The sequence below is a fragment of the Gossypium arboreum genome, chromosome 13 (genome assembly GCF_025698485.1).
Source record: "Gossypium arboreum isolate Shixiya-1 chromosome 13, ASM2569848v2, whole genome shotgun sequence".
Lineage (NCBI taxonomy): Eukaryota > Viridiplantae > Streptophyta > Magnoliopsida > Malvales > Malvaceae > Gossypium > Gossypium arboreum.
This window is the reverse complement of record NC_069082.1, coordinates 27,564,261-27,582,320: the sequence shown is the minus strand read 5'-3', so window position 1 is coordinate 27,582,320 and position 18,060 is coordinate 27,564,261. Positions and strand designations below refer to the sequence as shown.

At 36.4% G+C, this 18,060-nt stretch overlaps 2 non-coding genes across 2 annotated transcripts; one reads left to right on the top strand and one right to left on the bottom strand.

Moving 5' to 3' along the window:
• Positions 1-2,094: 2,094 nt before the first annotated feature.
• LOC128287358 (small nucleolar RNA R71) lies at positions 2,095-2,200 on the bottom strand. The gene has a single exon (XR_008278058.1). It is a non-coding gene; the product is annotated as a small nucleolar RNA R71 (small nucleolar RNA).
• Positions 2,201-14,333: 12,133 nt separating this feature from the next.
• On the top strand, positions 14,334-14,440 carry LOC128287510 (small nucleolar RNA R71). Its single transcript, XR_008278210.1, has one exon. It is a non-coding gene; the product is annotated as a small nucleolar RNA R71 (small nucleolar RNA).
• The last annotated feature ends 3,620 nt before the right edge of the window (positions 14,441-18,060 follow it).

The following is an 18,060-nucleotide window of genomic DNA, read 5'->3' as shown; positions in this document are numbered from 1 at the left end:
AATCGTATTTTGAAATCAGGCATTTGAAATTTATTCATTTAGTTTACTTAGTTGATAAACCATAATTTATACATATTATTATCCCATGCTAAGCACATTTATGGATAATTTCTCCTTAGATTTGGTGAATTCGATGCTCCTAATCCTTTAATTTTATGTTTTATACTTAGGTGAGCATAGGAGAGTAAAAAGAGCGAGAAACAGGCCAAAAACGAAGAAAATGGGTCGACGTGGGAAATCAACACGGCCTGGACTTCCTCACATGGGTAGTTCACACACCCGTGGCTATTTAACAGATTGCAACACAGCCTAAGCCATCTCACACGGGCATGCCCCTGTGGAGCCCAAGTCTAGTCCTATTCGGAAAAGGCCACTCTTGAGGGTTTTGAAGCATTCTAAAGCCTATATAAACACCCCAGGAGGTACCTAGAAGACACATAGAGTAGGAAGTAAGAAATTACTTGAAGGAAGTCGATTGATCCATCTCAGAAGCCAGATTCACTTTCAAGACTGAAGATCTCCCTTCAATTCCCTTCAAGAGTTTTTTGGGTTTTCTTTATGTTTTGTTATCATTATTCTTTTGAGATGTTTTCTTTCATAAATATGAACTAAACCCCCCTTGAATACCTAAGGGAAATGAAACCTAAGACGGATCTTCTTATTATTATCTGAATTATATGATAAATATTTGATTTGTTCTTAATTATGTGTTCTTAATTCTTGCTTTGATATTCCAAGATATTAATTCAAGTTTTGATGTGCTTATTCAGAGGAGAAAAAGTCCCTGTCTGAGAGTAGATCTAACATAATTAAGAAGAGTTGATTGCACGCCTAGAGATAGGGTGGCATAATTTTGACGGATTAGGGTGAAACCTAATAAGGGAATCCATAAATCGAGTTAATGCAACACTAGGGGTTTTAATTAGAAAGAGATTTCAATTAATCAACCTAGGGTTAGACGTTGTTAGTCTCGAGAGAGATAATAATATAAATTAGGGATTTTTACGGATCAAGTCAAATGAATAAATCATCTAATTCAGAGTCAATAACAAGTGAATTCTAGGTGGATTTTTCCTTAGATATTGTCCAAATCATTCAGTTTTCCCAAAAGTTATTTCCCCAATTCACTTTCTGTGCATTCTTAGTTTAGTAATTAGTTTAGATAAAACAAATCCCTTTATTTTTAGGGTAGATAATAAAAAGAAAGTTAATACTAGTACTTTTAGTTCCTTTGGGGTAGACATTCCGGTCTTGCCATAAGCTATACTACTGTTCGATAGGTGCACTTGTCTTTGTCGTGATAATAGTTAGTTTTCAAGTACAGACAATTATAAAATTTAAAACTTATCGCGATTCACATCAATCAAGTTTTTGGCGCCATTTCCGGGGAGCTAAAATATTAGGAACGTTTAATTTTTATTACTTTATCCATTTATTTTATTGCAATTTAAATTTTATTGTAGTTTTGTTAATTATACTAATTTTTTTTCTTCTGGCAGGTTTTTATAGTTTATGACTAAAAGAAACCCGTCAGGACCATTACTTTTTGATAGTGAGATCGATCGCACAGCTCGCAGAAATTGAAGAGAAATAAAGAGAATCCTAAGATACACAGAAAAAGAGCAAGAGGATGATATTCACACCACAACCGAGGAGGTGGCTGAAAATCAGGAAAATCCTTTACCTCCTGCGATTGCCGCTGATCTAGTAAATCAGAATCCTGCTCTGCACACTATTTATGATTATGCTAAACCTAATTTAACTGGAACTGAGTCAACTATAGTTAGGCTTGCCATTGTTGCAAATAATTTTGAACTAAAACCAAACACAATTCAAATGATACAACAGTTTGTTTAGTTTGATGGGTTGCAGGATGAGGATCCAAACAATCATTTGGCGAATTGTCTAGAGTTTTGCGACGCATTTAAAATCAATGGTGTTTCTGACGATGCCATTCGTCCTTGGTTATTTCCCTTCTCGTTAAGGAACAAAGCTAAACAGTGGTTGAACTCGTTATCACGAGGGTCAATCACCACTTGGGAACAAATGACCGAAAAGTTTCTACTTAAATATTTTCCGCCGGCTAAAACGGCTAAGTTAAGGAATGACATCTCTTCTTTTGTGCAGATGGATTTAGAAACACTCTATGATGCATGGGAGAGATATAAGGATCTTTTGAGAAGTGCCCTCACCATGGGTTACCATTTTGGCTACAGGTTCAACTTCACAATGGCCTGAATCCTTTGACTAGACAGATGATTGATGCAGTTGCTGGTGGGACTATCAATAATAAGATGCCTGAGGAGGCCTATGAATTTATAGAAGAGATGTCAATGAATAATTATAAGGTAGAACTTTTGAATAAAAAAAATTGATGGTTTACTTGGTTTTTCACAGGTTCACCTAGCAATGCAATGCAATGCAAGTGGAGGAGGAATGAGCAATCCAGAATACCCACCTTATTGGCCACAACATGGAGAACGAGCAATTAAATTATATGGGTAATAATCCTCGACCTCAAAATAATCCCTATTGTAACACTTACAGTGCAGGTTGGAAGAACCACCCAAATTTCTCATGGGGAGGCCAAGGAAATCAAAGGCTACAACATTCTCCGGCTTTTCAACAACCACCTTACCAACAAGAAAAGAAGTCAAACCTTAAGGAGATGCTAACAAAGTTTATCTCGGTGTCAGAGACTCGTTTCTAGAATACCGAAACAACACTTAAGAATCAACAAGCATCGATCCAAGAACTCAAAACTCAGATAGGACAGCTCGCTAAACTAATTTCTAAATGACCACAAGGTAGCCTACCGAGTAACACTGAATCTAACCCAAGGGAACAACTCAATGCGATTACCATTTAAGACGAGGAAGGGTTAAATGAACCTGAACCAGAACCGAGGCAAGGAATTGTGGTAAGTAAGGGTAAAGGTGAGGTAGTCGACAGTGAGCAAAAACTGTTAAGTAAAGAGTACAAACCACGGGTGCCATACCCCAATGCGACAAGGAAAAACCGCACAGATGAAAAATTTGGTAAATTCCTTAAACTATTAAAGAAACTGCATATTAACTTACCGTTTATTGAATCTCTTTCGCAGATGCCAAACGCAGTTAAATTTTTAAAGGAGCTTTTAGGAAATAAGCGGAAGTTGGATGAGGCATCGCATGTGGAGATGAATGCAATTTGCTCAGCCATTCTGCAGAATAAGCTGGCAAACAAATTGAAAGATCCAAGGACTTTTATGATTCCCTATTTAATTGGTAGCTTAGATGTTAGTAATGCCTTGGCTGATTTAGGGGCTAGTATTAATGTCATGCCCTATAAAATGTTTAGACAACTAGGTCTTAGGAAACCCAAACAAACTAGGATGAGCATTCAATTGACAGATAAAACAATTAGATTTCCTAGGGGTATTATTGAAGATGTACTCGTTAAAATTGACAAATTTATATTCCCAATCGATTTTGTTGTTCTAGACATAGAAGAGGATAGTAACGTGCCTCTAATTTTAGGAAGGCTCTTTTTAGCAACTGCTAGAACTATAATTGATGTTGGTACAGGTGAACTCACACTTCATATGGGTGATGAAACAATCACTCTTCAAGCTCGAAATTCTACTAATACTAATCATGTGGTGCAACCTTCTGTGTAGGAAATAAGTTTGAAAAACATACATGAGTCATGTTTAAGTAACAATAAAAGACCCATCTATGAAGAACGAAAGCTACAAATCAGGGAACTAGATGATGGCGGGCATAGAAACCGAGAGCACAATAGACCCAAACCACGCTATGACGAGCTCAATGTTTCACCAAATCAACTTAAGGTTGGAGAAAATGTACTATTAGATGCAGCAGACCCTCGTATTGCCACTTCTGAACCTAATGGAGCAATCCCTCTTACGATACTCAACATTTTTCCATGTGGTACAGTTGAGGTAATTCATCCTAAATTCGGCACCTTTAAGGTAAATAGTACCCATCTAAAACCTTATTTTGAGTTTGATATTAGGAATGAGGAGTGTAAACTCCTCGCACTACCATGACCATGCAACATAAGGTAAGTCGAGCTTAGACTATAAATAAGCGCTTCTCGGGAGGCAACCCGAGCACTAACAGTGTTAACTTCTTTGAATTTTAGTTTTTAACATCTAAATCACTAACTAAGTCCTTGAACACAGGTTATCCAAATCCACACGGCAAGACACACGGGCGTGCCTTAGGCCGTGCCTATACCACGGGAGGTAACACGGCCGTACGATTCAGCTGTGTGAAAACAGGGCCATATTTTTCCCAACACAGGATTCTATATGTTGCCACGCCCGTGTCTAGAAGTTGTGGTTGAAATTGAGAAATTAACACGGGCGTGTGACACGCCCATGCCCACCACCCGTGCTCAAGACTGTGAAAACAACACGGGTGTGTACATCCATACATGGACGTGGGAGAAGCGAACGAAGTAGGACACGGTCGTGCGACACGGTCGTGTCCACCAACATACCCAACGAACACGGGCGTCGGCCGAATTTCAGACGGTCCCCAAATTTGAAAATCACGAAACACACGGGCTAAAATAAGGGCACACGGGCGTGCCCCGTGGCCATGTGCCCTAAAATCTATATAAACCCCTCACTATTAATCATTCCCTTCCGCAAAACCTAACCCTAGCCGCCGAAATCCTCTTCCCCACCAACGACAACCATCCCTAACCCTCCTCTCTTCTCTCATTTTTCTCCCCTCTCTCCTCTTCTCCCCTTGCGCGACCCACACTGCCCCACCACCCACTCTCATGGCTAACCTCAACCGCACCCAACCTTCACGCCATTGCTCCTCCGACCACCAGTCCTCTTCTAACGGTTTTCTCTTTTCTTTTACTTTCTTTGGATACTTACTAACATGATAGTCCTAATTTTTATTCTTTTATTTACATATTGTTACTAATTGTATATATTATCATCCTCATTCTTAGGATTTAGTTTACATACTTTGTACTATATCCTTACCATGCTTAGCTACTTCCATCTAGTTTGTTTTTAATTTAGTCATGCTATCACTTTGCCATTTGCCTAAAAATCTCTGTCAAGTTTGATTGCTTTTGGTTGAGTCCTGTTAATGTTAGTAATCTTTTATTACATTTATTAGTTTAATTCATGGTTAATTCCTTTTTGAATTTGTTAATATATGTTTCTTGCAAGTATATCATGTCAAATCCATGCAGCAAGAAGACTGTGTTCCCACCTCAAACAAACGCAAAGGAGCAACATCCTCCTCAGGTCCTACCACCGAGATCAGGCACCCATTCCACCAATTTCCACCGGGACCACAGGGGGAGCTATTCCAAATATTACAGGCCCGACCCCTAGGTGTGGGTTGTTGCATTGAGTAGGCCGCACTAGAACAAATCCAACTGGCTGACACAGTCCTGACGACTGACCCATAAGGGCTATTCTCTGAGATCGTCGAGGCAACGTATCTCGAGTGTACACTCAAACTTTTTTCAACCTTTCACCTTCAAGTTCTTATGACAAGGTTCGGTGATCCTAGAATGGTCCAATTTCATCTTGGAGATTTCGTCCGCCAGTTGAGCGTACCTGAGTTCGGAGTCACGTTAGGACTATACACAGAGGAGTTCATGGATGACGATGACTTCGCGAGCCTCCACCGCCACATCCACTACTCTCTTTCAAACTACTCGAGGGCCTTCGTCCTTGCTTCGGCCACCTATGACCTGAGTCACTCCAAGGTATCGATTATCACCCTATCCCTGCGATACCTACACGCCATCCTAACCCACCCCCTGACAGGACGGCGAGAGAGCACCGGTGTCGTCAACACTCACGACGCCTATTTCTTATAGATCATGGCGAATGGACACGTCTTCGACATTGCTTATTTCATCGCCCTCGCCATTCGCCATCAGACGGAGCGGCACAGAAAGAGAGTCATATCCATCGGCCCTTATGTGACTCGCTTGGCACAGTACTTCGGTCTCCTCAACATGACGACGCAAGCATCCTCCCTCACTCTCATCGGTCAGATGTCCCCACAGGGCATCCCAAGTATGCTGCATATGAGGATGATTAAGCGATGACGTGGATTTGATCCTCCTTAGTACCACCTTGTCCAGTCAGCCGAGCAGGAGGACCCAGAGGACATTGCCAATGATGTCCCTCCACCTTATGAGGATCTAGCCTCTCAGCCACCACCTATTTATCGTCCAGTTCATGCAACGGCTTCACTCTCTGACATCTTTGAGCGCCTCACTCAATTCGAGCAATAATGTTTTTATCCCTTCGATCACATTGATGCAACTCTACATCAGATTTGTCAGCACCTTCACATCTCATCGCGGCCCCCACCTCGCGAACCATCTAGCGATGAAGATGTTTAAAGACTTTTATTTATTATTTTTATGTTTTTATTTTTATTTTTATCTTTTTAAAACTACTTTTTATTTTATTTTTCTTTTATTTTAATTTTATTTCATCCTTAGGTTTTACAGTTTATATTCAACAATTTATACTTTTGGCCATTTCTTTACGAGTAATCATGCTTCTTTATATTTCCTAAAGACTTAATGATGTTATCGCAGTTATAAAGAGCTCCAAAGCTCACTATTACTTAGGAACTTAAAACTCCACCGACTGCCTTGTCCTGCCCGACCACCATGATAACCTCTTCGCTGGACACTATGGTTATGGAACCCAACCTCTACCACCACCGGAGTATCCTCCTCCAATCTCATCATTGTCTTTGTCGATTACTTTCCATGACTCCAAGTCAAGGATTCCATTCTTCATTCAAGAAGTTTCACTTCTCTCCCTATCTTATGATCTTATATCTATATTTTTTAGTAAAGCTAACTTTGTACATTTAAGACAATGTACATATTAAGTGTGGGGGGATATTTATATCATTAGTAGAAAAATCCCTGAATTTTGTCTTGTTCTCAAATAATCTTCTCATATCATTATTAGAATGAATTTTGATTAATTTATGATTTTTATTAATATGTCTTGAATTAAAACATAGGTATTTATGCATTGATTGTTAGACTTTAAGGAATTAGAGAATCAAGCATGATAAGTTGATTTTTTGAGAATTAAAAATTTTTAGGTTGTTTCCCCAAGTTTAGGTATTATCTTGAGTTGAAATTCACAGGTTTAACATCAAAAAGCCATAATTTTTGTGAGATCTTGAGCATTTAAAGCATCTATTATTTCTTTCATGCTCACTTTTATTATTGCTATGAGTGCGTCAATATTGAATTGTTATTCTAGAACATGGTTGATTATGCATGTCACGACCACACCATTAATTTGATATGTTGAGATAATAAAAGCACTTAGGTTTAACCCACTCACTCCATAAAAGCCTACCTTCATAATTAACCCTTAGTGAACCCCCTTGAGCCTAACAAGCCATTCATTGATTTACCCTCAATATTAACCCATAACCCATTATTGTTGAAATCCCCTCAATTAATTTGATCCCTATTTTTGTCGAGATTCGATTTGAATAAATTGCTTAGCTATGTTTTATTTTTAGCAAAGTTCTTAAATATTTGATTTGTTTTTTTAAAAAAAAATTATGAAATTATGTAATGCTTAGATTAAAACGATGGTATCCATGAAGAAAAGCTTAATTAGGAATGTAAATTGTCAATTGTAGTATTTTTCTAGTTAGGTAATTTTCCAATTAAATCTCGATTCTAACCTTTCCTTTTAGCTTGTGACCACACCCCCAAACCAAAGCCACGTTACAACCCTCTAAAGACCTTGTGATTGATGTTTCATATCAATATATAGTGGTGGAGACTTGATTCCCACGCAAGCTTATGGTAATAACTTTTCATATTGACTGTTGAGTGCTAAATTTCTTGTCCTTAAACACCTCGAGTAATTTGAGTGAATCTTTAGTGAGGATGTTGAATTATGTGATATTTTGAATCAAAGGTGATTACTTAGATGAGGGGAGACACCTATGTTTTCGTTATAAAATGCTCAACTTGGAATGTTTGAAACTTTGATGTCCTTTGAGTTTAATTTTCAATGTATGGTTACTTATGAATTATTTTGAGATACTATTGATGAGAATAATAAGTTGAGAAGAATTTATTTTGATTGTGAGTTGAGGATTTTGCTTGAGGATAAACAAATGGTTAAGTGTGGGGGTATTTGATAAACCATAATTTATACATATTTTTATCCCATGCTAAGCACATTTACGGATGATTTCTCCTTAGATTTGGTGAATTCAATGCTCATAATCCTTTAATTTCATGTTTTATACTTAGGTGAGCATATGAGAGTAAAAAGAGTGAGAAACGAGCTAAAAATGGAGCAAATGGGTCGACGTGGGAAATCAACATGGCCTGGACTTCCTCACATGGGTACTTCACACGCCTGTGTCTATTTAACAGATTACAACACGGCCTAAGCCATCTTACACAGGCGTGTCACACAGGCGTGTCCCTGTCAAGACCAAGCCTAGTCCTATTTGGAAAAGGCCACTCTTGAGGGTTTTGAAGCATTCTAAATCCTATATAAACACCCTAGGAGGTACCTAGGAGACACACAGAGTAGGAAGCAAGGAAGCAAGGAATTACTCGAAGGAAGCCGATTGATCCATCTCAAAAGCCGAATTCACCTTCAAGACTGAAGATCTCCTTTCAATTCCCTTCAAGAGTTTTTTGGGTTTTCTTTATGTTTTGTTATCATTATTCTTTTGAGATGTTTTCTTTCATAAATATGAATTAAACCCCCTAAATATCTAAGGGGAATGAAACCTAAGATGGATCTTGTTATTATTATCTGAATTATATGATAAATATTTGATTTGTTCTTAATTATTGTTTTTAATTCTTGCTTTGATATTCCAGGATATTAATTCAAGTTTTGATGTGCTTATTCAGAGGAGAAAAAGTCCATGTCTGAGAGTAGATCTAACATAATTAAGCGGTGTTGATTGCACGCCTAGAGATAGGGTGACATAATTTTGCAGGATTAGGGTGAAACCTAATAAGGGAATCCATAAATCAAGTTAATGCAACACTAGGGGTTTTAATTAGGAAGAGATTTCAATTATTCAACCTAGGTTAGACGTTGTTAGTCTCGAGAGAGGTAATAATATAAATTAGGGATTTCTACAGATCAAGTCAAATGAATAAATCGTCTAATTCAGAGTCAATGACAAGTGAAGTCTAGGTGGATTTTTCCTTAGGTATTGTCCAAATCATTCAGTTTTCCCAAAAGTTATTTCCCCAATTCATTTTCTGTGCATTCTTAGTTTAGTAATTAGTTTAAATAAAATAAATCCCTTTATTTTTAGGCTAGATAATAAAAAGAAAGTTAATACTAGTACTTTTAGTTCCTTTGGGTTCGACAGTCCGGTCTTGCCATAAGCTATACTACTGTTCGATAGGCGCACTTGCCTTTGTCATGATAATAGTTAGTTTTCAAGTATGGACAATTATAAATTTTAAAACTTATCGCGATTCACGCCAATCATTAGTTTAAAACCTTAGTTTTTAATCACCCTCTTCAAACAAAATATTTTTCTTCACCAAAGTGTTTTAATAGCATTCATAAATAATTCTTTTCACAATCCTTGTGGATACGATAACTCGACATTTACTTGTCACTTTATTACTTGTTGCGATTGTGTATGTAACACCCCGAACCCGGCCCAGACGTTATGGCCGGATCCGATATGCCACATCGAAGCGTTCAAAACATTTTATATTGTTGATCGAGAAAAACTTACTTACTGTTTTAAAAGATAATTTCATTATAGGTTAAAGTGAATGGAAGCTGTGCACCAGGTAGGAAACCGGAAAAGAGGTGGTGAGTCCATTGGACTGCTTAAGTACCAAGCTCCCTTCGGATCCAATCCTAGACATGCATAATGCCATTGCCACACCTTAACGTCATGGATATTTCTAGGAAACCGATTTGATTAAGTCATTTTTTAGGAAAAGTGATTAATTTTGGAAAATACTTTCATTATGGAAGCTTTGCTTGTTGTCGTGTTATTTTGAAATCAATTGTTGTTTTTGAAAACGCGCCCTAAAGCTATCCAATTTCAATAGTTAAAATAAGTAATACCTATCTTAGTAATACATTTTAAAACCATCAAAAATAATTAAGCGACCTTATTACATTTAAAAACCCAAAACTTCAAACGTAAATAAAAGGATGTCCAGTTCACCAGAAGAAAATCAAACTTTCAGAACAAGGGGCCACTCCGAATTCCCTCACAGCTCCAAGCCCACTATAGTTGGGGACTACCTACGTGGATGAAAATAAAAGGGGTGAGTTTGGGGCAACTCAGTGTGTAAATTAACCCAACCATAGACTATATCAGCTCAAACCACAAAAATAGAATAAGTTGGCCTTAGCCGAGCAATCGAATAAAGCCCATAGGCCCATAATGAGCGAATAGATATTACATGTTTATGCAGAAACCCAACCCAGATTCATCCATAACACCCCCGTACCAGCCTTACACCATGTGGGGAGACTGCTCGACCCACCCAACCGCTACACACCACAGAAATCGCAATGAGGTGCGGATATTGTGACGAAGTCACCAGATCTGATATTGTGGCGAGCCACCAGAACAGATATATATGGCAGAGCCACCAGATCAGATAATTGTGGCATAGCCACTAGGACAGATATATGTGGCAGAGCCACCAGATCAGATAATTGTGGCATAGCCACGAGAACGCTTCCTCCATAGTATAACCCAAGTCCCCATGCAACAGATATATAATCATGGCATACATCATACAGAATCAGATCGTCATGCTTTCCAATCAAAAGTAACCCTAGGGGTATAATGGTAATTTTGCATACATAGGGGTATTCAAGTAATTTAACTATTCTTAAGGTTTTCATACATAACATAGCCATTTACATATGATCAAAAACACTTACCGCGTTTTCTTACCAATTTGGCCCCGTTGGCCCATTATCCCGTTTTTGGCCCATTAAGCCCAAAAATATTGAAATGCACAGAATCGCGCACTCTGCAGTCTTATCACTTTAATTTACCATATACATCAAACTATTAATCTCATGAGCATTCACACACTCGCAAGATCTCAAAATACCGGCTTTTCGGCATTTCGGCTTTTCGGCTTGTGCCGATCTAGTCTATAAGAGGGTGTTAGTTACACACCTGTTTGCGACGATATGCTGACGAGATCCACACACGAACCGCCTACAATTGGATTATTAACACGTTAATCTAACTATTCAAATATGAACTACGTATTAACCCCTTACAATATTCATCCAACCACACCTACTGATCAGAGTAAGCTTATAAGAAATCAATAAGCAACTCATTAACAAATTTTTGTCAGTGTTTCCCACATAATCATAATTTCACTGCAAGCTGTCTTCCTGATCAATAGTCACTAAATCATTTATAAATGGAGCTACGAAACTCCAAATCAAGTGCTGTTAACTTTCCCTAATAATAGACTCATATATCTTCTATCCATAAAATTTTCAGAATTTTTGGTTTAGCCAATCAATACCATATTTTTCTCAAAGTTTCCCATGTTTCACTATTTGACTAATCTGACCATGCTTTATTACAAATCAAATTTCTCATTGTACAGAATTCAAAATATGTTCTTGTTTATTTCATTTGAAACTAGACTCAATAAGCTTTAATTACATAATTTATTAAGCTTCTAATTCATCTCCCACAATTTATGGTGATTTTCCAAAGTCACGTTATTACTGCTGTCCCAAGCAGATTTATTACCAAATCACTTTTTCACACACCTAACTTGCATGCATGTTATTTAAACATGTATATCACCAATCAATCATCACATATCTATGATTTTACTTAAGTATAATCTCCATTTCATCATTTTAAAGCACAACATATTAGCCGATTTTTCCCCTTAGCATCTAAGGCACATGCATGCTCATTTGTTTGGCTCAACTTCACCTATCTTCCATTTTTCATCAAAAGAACATGAAACAACAACCATTTCCTTCATTTTAATTCATGAGTAAATGCTCACAACACAACTAAAAACCAAAATATGCTTAAAGAGTTAAGGTAGAATCAAGAAGAACTCATGAACCTCAAAATAGAAGCAAGGTACCAAGAACTTACCTTCAATTTTCCTCCTCCTAGTGACCGAATACTCAAGAGCTTTCTCCTCTCCTTTCTCTTCTCTAACTTTCGGCTATGATGAACAAAGATGGACAAAACTTTGTTTTTTTCATCCTTTTGTTATTTTATTACCCTACATTTTATGACACAAAATAACCTATATTATTTGTGCCATACCTATGCCATAATGTCAATAAAAAAAATGCCCATAATGCTTATCATGCCCATCATGGAACATTTACCTAACCCATTATCAATTTTTTATCAATTTGTACCATAAATTATGGATATCAAGTGCACATATTGTCTTCAACAACATGATGGTCGGCCACTTCTTGTAAAATGGGAGGTTTGACATGCAAATCCTCCTATTTTGCACTACTATTTATTTGGACACTATAAATTAGCCTATAGCATTTTCAAACATTTTCACATAGGTCCTATTTCATAATTTCACTCACAAATGACAAAATCAAAGCATGAAATTTTGCCAACATTCACAGAAGTCCCGAAAATTAGGGCGTTACAGTGTACACTTGCACATTTCCGTCGTTCTAGTTACCTAATCGTCTTGAACTCGCATGGGGAGTTCACCTTTTTTCACATCAATTAAAGTTCATCCCGTGGCTAAGAAAGGTCTCCCAAAGATGATCGACACTTCTTTATCTGCTTCAAAATCTAAGACAATGAAATCAACAAGAAAAATAAATTTATCAACTCTTACCAAAACATCCTTGATTTTTCCTTCGGGATATGCTAAAGATCGATCCACTAGCTAAAGCGTCACAGTTGTAAGTCTTACTTCACCTATCCCTAGCATCTTGAAAACAAACTTAGGCATCAAGCTGATACTCGCTCCTAAGTCACACAAAGCTTTACCACAATAAGATTCACCAATGTTGCAGGGTATCTTAAAGTTTCCTGGGTCTTTCACTTTCGGTGGCAGTTTGTTCTGCAAAAACGCAAAGCACTCCTTTGTCAAGGTAACAATCTCATACTCACTCAGTTGTTTCTTCTTGGACAGTATATCCTTCATAAACTTCACATAATTCGAAATTTGTTCTAAAGCCTCCACCAACAAAATATTGATGTGTAACTACTTCAGAACATCCAAAAACTTCTTGAATTACACCTCTTATTTCTGCTTGTGTTGCTACAATCTTTGCGGATATGGAGGTGATGGAACTTTCAGTTGAATTGGATAACTCTTTTGAGTAGGTAAATCTACATCCAAAGAGGATGTTATAGTATATGAATTCACTAAGTTAGGATTTACCTTGTCAGTCTTTATAGATTTTGATTCCTTTGGTGTAGGAATTTCAACAGCTGGTTTATTCTTCTCAACAAGCTTATTTTCGACATCAATCAATCGAGGTTCCAAAATTTTACCACTTCGTAATCCCACAGCCTTGCTATGTTCTTTACCTGCATTTCTTGGATTCTCAGTATAGCTCGGTAAGGTTCCTTGTGATCTATTACGAAGCTCTGTAGCTAAGTGACCCATTTGGTTTTCTAAATTTTTCAATGTTGTTTCTTGGCTTTGGATCAAAGCGTCATTCTTTGCCATGTACGCTTTCAACAAGTTCTCCAAACTATTTGATGCCTCAAGTTGAGGTGGTTTTGGAGCTTATTGATTAAACCTTTGAGATTGGTTGGGTCTATGCTGCAAGAATTTATTGTTCGGTCTATTTTTTTTTGTTGCTCCAAGAAAAGCTAGGATGATTACGCAATGAAGGATTGTAGAAGTTGGACTGGGGTCCTTGTCCACTCCTATTTTGATGTTACTTCTCCACATAGTACACTGACTCAGGATTTCATGGACAATTCTCAAAAGAATGGCCTTACCCACAGTACACTTAGGAAACTACTTCAAACGGACTTATTGGCTGAGCTGTAAAATGTTTAGCATTATTAGTCGTAAATTGTTTTAACATAGAGGAAATAGACGATACTTGAGCTGATAACAAAGTGAATGAGTCAACTTCATGAACTCCGGCTACTCGTCTTCCTAAATCATTTCAATTTGTTGGCCATTGATAGTTATTACTCGCGATCCTCTTGATGATCTCATAAGCCTCATTATAAGACTTAGACAAAATTGCACCATTCGCAGAAGTATCTACCATCAATCTTGTATGTGCATTGAGACCATTATAGAATGTCTCCAACTAGATGCAATAAGGAATCCCATGATGAGGACACTTACGAAGTAACTTCTTAAATCAGTCCCAAGCCTCACAAAAAGACTCGTCATCCAATTGTTGGAAAGTTGTGATCTCATTCCTCAACTTAGCGTTTTTGCTAGGCGATAAATACTTAACCAAAAATCTCTTTCCTAATTCTTGGCATGTAGATATGGAACTTGGTGGCAATGAATTGAGCCATGCTCGTGCTTAATCTCGCAATGAGTACGGAAACAACTTCAACCTCAGTGCGTCTTCAGTCACACCGGCTATCATGAATGAATCACTCACCTCCATAAACAATCAAAGGTGGAGATGTGGATCTTTTGTAGGCATACCACTGAATTGGCCCACCATTTGGAGCATTGAAACATCACTGGTTTCAATTCAAATTGGGTTGCCTCAATATCTGGCCTTCTAATTCCTGGATTTAACTCACTGAAAAGTGGCAAAGCATATTGTCTAATGCATTGATCCCTATCATTGGCAATGAGGATGGGATTTTGTACATGATTTGCTTCATTACCTTGGTCTTGATTCTGATTTCCAAGGACCATCTCGACTTGTCTTTGAGCTGTTCATTCACACCTTCTTTGTCTAAAAGGTCGCTCAACTTTAGGGTCTATAGGGAGTAAATCGATAATCTGATCTATGCTCATAAACACCTTAAAAGAAAATCACAAAATTAAAAAGAATAAGTTAGTAATGTTAGAAATAAATCAAATTGAAAATAAATAATTTCACGAAAGAAATAACTATGGCAACAATTAACAATCCCCGGCAACAGCGCCAAAAACTTGTAACTTGCAGGTTTGTGCAAGTGTACATAGTTGTTATCAAGTAATAAGTAAGTATCGAGTTATCGTCTCCACAGGGATTGTATTTTTGCTAAGTCACCTAATTTGTAAAATTATATTAACAAATTTGGTAAATAAAAACACAATATAGTTGAGAAGTGATGATTAAAATATATTAAACTAAATGTAATGATCCCTAATGTAAATTATTCTAAGTATGCAAACTATATGAATGAGATAGATTTTACCAAAATTAAACACAATTAGCAACAATTATAACATAAATAAACCAGGACAATTACTTTAATTAAACTCAATTTATTATCAATATGCTTAATAACATTCGAAAAAACATTCCATGGCAACTTGATCTTTCATGAGTTTGGAAACCATATTAGGTCCTTTTGGAAACCATATTAGGTCCTTTCGGAATCCTTTACTTAGTAAATACGCATTTTACTGATCCTTATTTACTAAGGGTTTCTTATCATTCGTGTAAGGTAACAGGGACGTGTTAGGTTTGAAACAGTTTAATCACACAAATATAAAAACTATACAGATAACAGAGCTTGGTTAGAGCTGTTATGTAACCTGCAATTTAATCGGGTTAGGATCTAAATTGAGCATGCACATTTCAATTACGCGTCCACTGACCTTCATCTGGTTAGGATCGCTCAACTAATTTAGGTGCATTTCAATCACGTATGAATGAAATATAGACTTGATTTTAATTGAAAACATGATCGATTGAGGCACAAACATTATAAGCATAAATCAAATAAATATTATTTAATCAAAACAATCATCCTAGCTTAAATAAAATTAAGCTAACATTGTTGTAAACAAAAAAAAAACACATAGCAAACATTTTAAGATTAAATTAAAGAAAAGAAAGATTAAACCCAAATCAGAGTGGCTGTCACCCAAGACTCTGATCAACGAGGCTCTTTCGTTCCTTCGCTTTGCTCCTTTGCTGATAGCTCTCCAAGGTGGCCAACCAAGGGCTCTTTAAAAGGCTTAATTGCTAAAACCTCTATGAAGAGACGATGCTAGGCATGGGGAATGAGAAATGCTAAAGAGAATTGAGAGAGAAGAGAGAATGGTAAGGGATGAGAAATGATGAATGAGGGAATGAAAGGGTCTTATTTATAGGTGAAGAGAGGTGGGTAGTTTGCTAAAAATAGTTGGGTTTAGTCTCTTCAAACTTCTTCCATCAGTGGTCGGCCACAATTAGTGGAATTTGAGCTGATTTTTGCTTGATTTTTAAGCAAATTAAATGCCATTATAACTCAGGACTGAAACTCGGTCAAATGTAAATCTTCGGGCAAATCTCTAATTTCTTCAATAATGCAAGGACTTTGTGTAATTAAGCCAAAAATTGGTTTAAGTGGACAGCCATGTGTAGCCGAATTTGGGTTGACTTGTCTTCAATTTGGTCTGTTTTTGTAATCCAGCAAAGCTATCAGATCTGTCCAAAATAAATCAATAAGTTAAAGGACCAAAGAATAAAATTTATCCAATTTAAATAATTAATTACAACCCAAATTATTAATGAAATATTTAAAATGATTTATTAAATATAATTTTACATTTTATTATTTAATTTAATCATGCATGACCCATTTTCTGTCTTAAAAAGTAATATGTACAAATCAATATAAAATAAACCATTTTATGCATGAAAACTATATAATAAAGCATAAAATCACATTTTAATAATTTCTATGTCCTAATTTCATATTTTCACATATTTTATTAATTTATTAAACAATTACTTAGTTTTAACAACTAATTTAAGTAAAAAGGTGATAAATTACATAGGAAAAATCCTATATATTTTTCAGTTTTCAATGCTCATGTGAGCTATGTATCAAGAAGTTTATCCGAGCTAAATAGGAAACTCATAAGAGTTTTAATCAGGAAGCTCATTGAGCTTAATAGGTAACTCTAAATAGTTATTATCATGGGGCTCCGGATAGTCATTTAACAAGAAGTTCAATCGAGCTATAACAGGATGCTTATATAGAGCTGCGTTTGTGTCCAAAATATATGCAGGATCACAACTGATCATATAACAAGACGCTCACAAAGAGCTGCGATAGTCCGCAACACATGCAGGATCACTGCCGATCAGGATGCTCGCAAGAACCATATAACAGGAATGCTTTACAAGGCTTTTAACAGGATGCTCGTCCAAACTATAATGTCCGCAACATATGCAGGACTATAATCAATAAGAGAAAATACTGTATCCATCGTATTTCATTATCCAAATGGGACTTATCATTTATCGAACAATATCGGGTATGTGATTAATTTCATAGATTAAAAATTTATACAATTCACAAAAATACAACATTCGATTCAAACATATTAATATACATAAGTAAGTTACACGAACTTACCTTAACACTTGTTCGTATAAGGAAATCTACTAATCTGAAACTTTTTGTTTTCCTCAATCCACTTTAGTACTAGGTCTATCCAGATCTATACGAGTAAATTTAACTTAATTTAATGAAATTCCAATTCAAATCAATTAAATTCATATTTTAGGCAAAAGTACCATTTTGCCCTTATACTTTTAATTAATTCCAATTTCGTCCCTAAGCTCGGAAATTGAAATTCATGCAATTTAATCCTTATTTCAAGCCTAACCGAATTTTTCATGTCACAACAGCCCATGAATTTCCCAAAAATCAGAATTTTTTTTCATGGGTTTTACCAATTTTCAATTTAGTTCCTAAACCATAATTTCATCAAAATTCTCTTTGTAAAAGTTGTTTATCTATCAACAATGTTTCATTTTCTACCATAAATTTCAAAATTTCAGCATTTACATCCATGACAAAATTTTTATACTTTGATAACTTTACAAATTAATCCCCAAAATAGATAGATTAAGCTATTAAGAACTTGAAAATATAAAAA